This window comes from Pseudophryne corroboree, chromosome 6 (genome assembly GCF_028390025.1).
Source record: "Pseudophryne corroboree isolate aPseCor3 chromosome 6, aPseCor3.hap2, whole genome shotgun sequence".
NCBI classification, from domain to species: Eukaryota; Metazoa; Chordata; class Amphibia; order Anura; family Myobatrachidae; genus Pseudophryne; species Pseudophryne corroboree.
Window position 1 is genome coordinate 566,869,900 of NC_086449.1, and position 7,350 is coordinate 566,877,249.

The window sequence follows — 7,350 nt, forward strand, 5'->3', positions numbered from 1 at the left end:
GTCTAGCACCACCTTTTGGGCGTGTCTAGCACCATCTATTGATGGTCAACACAATATCAAATATCCACCCTTGTACCAATCCTAATAAAGCAGATACATTGTCAGATGTTGTGGTGTGCACCAAACAAACACCCCTGATGGCACTCACTGCAATTACACTGCTCCTCCTCAGCCTGGTCTGGATCCCCCTCTCTTTCCCCTGCAAGTTGCAGTAGCTTACTTACAAGTCAGTCACTCCCTGACACTGACAGTCGCAGACTAGTTACTGCCGCTGCTGGAAAAACGAGTGACGTGTCAATGCTGCTGCCGACCGCCTGCCAGTATTGAATTTGTCTTCCTGGAATGCTGGTTGCATGCTGCTCCTCATCAGTGGCTGGCGTTGGCAAAGAATAGAAGGAGAGAGGTGGGCGTGTGACGGGTGGGCGTGCGAGCAGCATGACGTCATCACGTCACATCACGCAGTTTTTGTACATGTAGATGGAGCCGGGAGTTTGAAAGCCGGTGGTAGTGGCACCCTTCATTAACCCAGGCGTCCGGTCAGTAATGCAGTCCTGACAGGGTGCAACACAGAGGGGACAGTAATCAGCCTGCTCGGTGATCGCTGCATCAGGCATGTGAGATCGGGGTGCCGGATATTAGGGGGTGCCTGTGCGCACCAGGCACCCCCCCTGCGCACACCTATGGTAATAGGGTGCAAGTTGCTGGAGGTGTGGCACTTCAGGCGAGAATGGCCATATATTTAAAGTTGCAAAACCAACCTGGTTTATCCTTGTAAATTATTGTGGGGTTTTTTTTGCAGAGAAGCAAAAAGAAGACTGTTTTATTGTCTCTCTGGGGCACACTTTGTATCAATAAACTTACTAGTGAGATTATGATATGTGGTACACTGTGAGTGTAAGAATAAAACAACTTTTATTATTCAAAACAGACGAAAGTATTGTTGTGTGAATCCAAACACAATTAATTAAAAAAAGTATTAAATAACAATGTAACGATATGTTACTCACTTATTAGGAGTAGGTGGCAGGAGATTTGTCTGCACACCCACTGTATTTTAGGTAATGATTTTTGACGTTAATCAAAGCGAAAGTTTGAGATCTCTCTTTCTCTGTCAACTTATGAATTGTTATACACCAATACCTTCATAAGAGAGAATCAAGAAATCTGACTTTTCCAACTCCGGACTCCTTCTCGAAGAGTAAGCATAGGCACATAAACTGTAGTGAATATTTAAGGTGTTAGTTGCTTGATTAAGCCTGGGTACAGAGATGGAAGGTATATTCCTGAATACCACAGTACCCGGTATTCCCAGAGGGTCACCCTTTCTGGTACTGACCAGGCCCAATGCTGCTTGGCTTTCAAGATCAGACGAGATCGGGCATGTCCAGCATGGTGTGACTGTAGATGACTGGGTAAACAACCATCTGCGTATAGGGATACCCAATGGAAAGAAGAAATACTTGAGCAAAGTTGAACAGAATTGAATAGTGGATAGGAAAATGCTTGTAAAAAGACGAAACAAACAAAATTAAGGAGGAATGGTGATCTCATTTCCTTCAATCTATCCTGACGGTATGTCACAATGCTCATAGATGAGAATCAAATCCAGAAATGGATTTTGCATAGACAAGGGAGCAAATAAACATCAGAACCATATCAAATACTGAATTATGGTATTAATGCTCTGGCGATTATGAAACAGTAACGATATCAGATAACCAATTGCAAACCCAAGATGTAGCTTTCAAAAGAAACCTCATTGTTCATATATGGTTATCATATATAAAGTATTTGAGAATAACCAGAAAAGATTTGCACAAGAAAGAATTCACCACAGGTAAATGACAATATTATTAATAATTTACCTTATTCGCTAACCATTTCAGAGTTAGGAATGAATAACAAAATAATTCACAGTAATGCCATATGCTGTCTCTTTAAGAAATAAAACGACATAAAGTTTCACATGGAGACCAGCACACTATTTGTAGGGTATACCCTGATGCTAATGACATAAGCCACTGTCTGTCCCTTGCTTCACAATTTGCAAGGACAGGCAATTGCACAAAAACATATACTTAAATTAAATAAACAAGCTCTCTTTGTGCAGGAATACTTCTGTTATATTAGACTCCTGGCGTAGTTAATTACTGTGTTCAAATAGAAAATTTATTCAAATAGAACATTTATTGGTACACAGATTAAAGCCTGGTAAATAATCTCCCTGTAATAATTAAGCACACAGAATTTTATGTATGTGTGTGCAATATCCAGGGAAAAGTAGCAGGTGCTATTGCTGTGGGAGCTAATACTGGGAGAACAAATCCCTGTCTGTGCGGCATGCACAGAGTGGGATGATCTTGTCCCCGCTACCGTCGTGTAGCGTTAGTGGGAGCTGGGGATATGAAGCCTGTTAGGAGAGCTAGTGGGGACAGCAGGGAGCCGTGTATAATACCTGAGACGTGTGTGCTGGCAAGGAGTCCGCTCGCCGGAGCTCCGTTACGGAGGTCCCGGAAGTCGGGCGCCGGACCGTAAGTGACGCGCGTTTCGCTGGGAGGAGCTTGTTCACCTTATCGTCTGATCAGTAAGCCCTCCGTGTGTGCCTCATATCTGCTGCATCTGCCAATCCCCTTGTAGAAGGACGTGATTGAGAGGTGCAGGGACCAATAGTTGAGAGCTGCTGGAAACCATGGGGACCTCTTGCGGGACCCGCTGTGATGCATAATATAGTGCCGATGTTGCATGTCATAATTGGTATAGTATATGGTAATATGGTATAGATGATTGAAAACGTTTGTTTTCAATCATCTATACCATATCGCAGTTAAACTTCTCCTGAAGTCCCTTTATTTCCTTTAATCCCATTCTAATCATTGATTAGAATCTCAAAACTACTTTAAACAATTATTACATGACAACTCAATGGATAGGAGTATATTATCCTTTTAATTACCAAGTATGAGCAATCCAAAGCAGTTCAAATAAAGAAACTTTTTGATTATCACTTAATGACCTGCAAGGGTACAATTATGACATGCAACATCTGCACTTTATTATGCATCACAGCCGGTCCCGCAATAGGTCCCCATGGTTTCCAGCAGCTCTCAACTATTGGTCCCTGCACCTCTCGCTCACGTCCTTCTACAAGGGGATTGTTAGATGCAGCAGATATGAGGCTCACACTGAGGGCTTACTGATCAGACTAGAGATGGCTACTGACTCACTGTCTCAACACAGGGACTCGAATCATCAGGAAGTATGAATGATTCGAATCACTCACTGTTTAATGAGTCGAGACAGCTGCAGCAGCAGCCTCCCTCAGCCAGAGGGAGGAAACTCAGTGTGTCGTTCAGTCAGTGTGTTTTGCTGTGTGTCTTTAGCTGTGATTGGCCAGAGGCTATACCAGGTGACACCCAGTGGGAGGGGGGAGGGAGCAGTCACGACTCACCAGTCAGTGAGTGCTGTGCTCGCTGCTGTGCCTGAGTCATGTCATGAATCATGATTCATCCTGAGTCTGCCAGTGAGTGAGACAGTTGTACACTGTGTAGACTCAGTGACTCAGTGGATGGATCTGATTCATGCAGCATAAGCCTGCAGGAGGTGGAGCCCCTGTGGTACAGGGCTCTCAACTCACTGTTCCTGCTCAATGTGATTGTGGGTGGCAAACTCCCTGGAGGCTAGATAGTGGATAATATAATAAATACAAGCCCACCTAAAATCATCTAATTAGCAAAGTATGCAAAGTAAAAAAAAAAATGTTTTTATTTGGTTTAGTTACAAACTGAATGATGTGTTTCGTGGCTGTTAAGCTTTCTCTCCTCAGCCAGAAGTAATTATTATATTCTGTAACTAGTGTGCAATAAGTGGTTATTAATAATATATCAACATAACACTGAATCTATGTTAATATATTATTAACAATCAGTGCATAAGCAGCTGCCACCCCCGATTACACTGCACAATCACTGCAGCTGAATAACCCTCCATGAGTCCAGTACTGATCTGCCAGCACTGGCAACTCACTGATTCATGTGCAGTCTCTGCAATACATTCCACTACAAATGAGTCATGACTCATGTGCCGAGACACTGACTCGAGACACTTCACTGAACTGAGTCATGTGTCTCAACACAGTTCAGTGAATCACTTTGCCCATGACTAGATCAGACGCTCATGTGAACAAGCTCCTCCCAGCGAAACGCGCGTCAACTTCCGGTCCGGCGCCCGACTTCCGGGACCTCCGTAACGGAGCTCCGGCGAGCGGACTCCTTGCCAGCACACACGTCTCAGGTATTATACACGGCTCCCTGCTGTCCCCACTAGCTCTCCTAACAGGCTTCATATCCCCAGCTCCCACTAACGCTACAAGTCGGTAGCGGGGACAAGATCATCCCACTCTGTGCATGCCGCACAGCCAGGGATTTGTTCTCCCAGTATTAGCTCCCACAGCAATAGCACCTGCTGCTTTTCCCTGGATATTGCACACACATACATAAAATTTTGTGTGCTTAATTATTACAGGGAGATTATTTATCAGGCTTTAATCTGTGTACCAATAAATGTTCTATTTGAATAAATTTTCTATTTGAACACAGTAATTAACTACGCCAGGAGTCTAATATAACAGAAGTATTCCTGCACAAAGAGAGCTTGTTTATTTAATTTAAGTATATGTTTTTGTGCAATTGCCTGTCCTTGCAAATTGTGAAGCAAGGGACAGACAGTGGCTTATGTCGTTAGCAACAGGGTATACCCTACAAATAGTGTGCTGGTCTCCATGTGAAACTTTGTCTTTTTATTTCTTAAAGAGACAGCATATGGCATTACTGTGAATTATATTGTTATTCATTCCTAACTCTGAAATGGTTAGCGAATAAGGTAAATTATTAATAATATTGTCATTTACCTGTGGTGAATTCTTTCTTGTGCAAATCTTTTCTGGTTATTCTCAAATACTTTATATATGATAACCATATATGAACAATGAGGTTTCTTTTGAAAGCTACATCTTGGGTTTGCAATTGGTTATCTGATAACGTTACTGTTTCATAATCGCCAGAGCATTAATACCATAATTCAGTGAGGCAGGTGTATTCACCTGGAGAAGGCGTAAGGAAGTGATAAACCAGTGATAAATGCCACACCAGCCAATCAGCTCCCATATGTAAATTAACAGTTAGGAGCTGATTGGCTGGTGCATTATCACCTTGCACTTAACACCGCTTTATCACTGGTTTATCACTTCCTTGTGCCTTCTACAGGTTAATACATCTACCCCAGTATTTGATATGGTTCTGATGTTTATTTGCTCCCTTGTCTATGCAAAATCCGTTTCTGGATTTGATTCTCATCTATGAGCATTGTGACATACCGTCAGGATAGATTGAAGGAAATGAGATCACCATTCCTCCTTAATTTTGCTTGTTTCGTCTTTTTACAAGCATTTTCCTATCCACTATTCAATTCTGTTCAACATTGCTCAAGTATTTCTTCTTTCCATTGGGTATCCCTAAACGCAGATGGTTGTTTACCCAGTCATCTACAGTCACACCATGCTGTACATGCCCGATCTCGTCTGATCTTGAAAGCCAAGCAGCATTGGGCCTGGTCAGTACCAGAAAGGGTGACCCTCTGGGAATACCGGGTACTGTAGTATTCAGGAATATACCTTCCATCTCTGTACCCAGGCTTAATCAAGCAACTAACACCTTAAATATTCACTACAGTTTATGTGCCTATGCTTACTCTTCTAGAAGGAGTCCGGAGTTGGAAAAGTCGGATTTCTTGTTTCTCTCTTATGAAGGTATTGGTGTATAACAATTCATAAGTTGACAGAGAAAGAGAGATCTCAAACTTTCGCTTTGATTAACGTCAAAAATCAATACCTAAAATACAGTGGGTGTGCAGACAAACCTCCTGCCACCTACTCCTAATAAGTGAGTAACATATTGTTACATTGTTATTTAATACTTTTTTTAAGTTAATTGTGTTGTGGATTCACGCAATACTTTCGTCTATTTTGAATAATAAAAGTTAAGTTTTATTCTTACACTCACAGTGTACCACATATCATAATCTCACTAGTAAGTTTATTGATACAAAGTGTGCCCCAGAGAGACAATAAAACAGTCTTCTTTTTGCTTCTCTGCAAACCCCCCCCCCACAATAGTTTGCTCTGAACTAATGTCCGGGAGCACCGCCAACTCTGTTCTACCTCAAAAGCCTAATAGGCAAAGTCGGTAGCCTCACGTTGGCCTTCATTCATGCCCTGTATGGTACAGTAATTGTTTAAAATCTATTTTCAATCCTGTCCAGTGCAGATTCCAAAACCCCAACCCATTACTTATCCTTGTAAATGACTGCCATTTTAAAAATACGGCATTCTTGCCCGAAGTCCCAGACCTCTGGAAACTTGCACCCTATTGTATTTACTACATTAACTTATACAAGAGTTGGGTATCTGCACACTCAATATATATTGTCAATATTGTGAGTGTATGTGAACCATCATCACTTGTTTGGACCCCTTTTCCTTTATATCAGACAATGCTTGATGTGTAAGGGGGTGCTGTCAATTACACTATATAGGCGATCGGGTTGAGATGAAAAAAGTAAGGAGGAACTGTATGGTTGACGCACTAGAAAAGATTACTTTATCTTAAAACTTAACCTTTATTAAATATACATTAAATTATGAATTAATTACCCAGACAACACTGAAACATAAGAGTTAAAAACAGACAAACTAACATATATGTGAAACCTATAAGATAGGAAATTGTGAATAAAGAAATTTAAAAAGCGTGTCCGCGTGTATTTGGTACGTATAATACTCGTAGGATTGTTGTATCTATTTAAATGTTACTATCATTGACAATATAATTCTGCAATGGCTGTTACTCTGATGTTATCAACCGTCTATTCTATAATGTCTATTTATTCAACAAATATCATCTGGGAATAAATCCCAAGACCTAGAGACTGTGAATATCACCAGATTATGTAGATGCAGATTGACTACGATAAACAGATATGGAGAGTTATATGTAGCCAATTAGTGCTGCTACATCTCAAGTTATTATGCTGCTGAGCCGGAATCAGCTATAAGATGAATATCTCTATCTCCAAATTATTCTTCGAGAAGGTAAGTATTAATTCGCACTCGCTGTCAGTATTAATACATAGGTGCAGATTTTTCAAGGGTATATGTAGAGGGGAATAAAGAAGGAGGGGATTTTATTTAGGGGATATGGCAGTCCCGACTGTGATATGATCAGTAAGGGATATAGTAGTCCCTATTTCTAATATCCACAACATATGGCAATCCCGACTGTGGTATGGATCATTAAG

At 41.3% G+C, this 7,350-nt stretch overlaps 2 pseudogenes; one reads left to right on the plus strand and one right to left on the minus strand.

The window, feature by feature from the left end:
* Positions 1-1,287: 1,287 nt before the first annotated feature.
* Positions 1,288-1,406, minus strand: LOC134939058 (5S ribosomal RNA; annotated as a pseudogene).
* A 4,131-nt stretch (positions 1,407-5,537) lies between these two features.
* LOC134939007 (5S ribosomal RNA) lies at positions 5,538-5,656 on the plus strand (annotated as a pseudogene).
* The last annotated feature ends 1,694 nt before the right edge of the window (positions 5,657-7,350 follow it).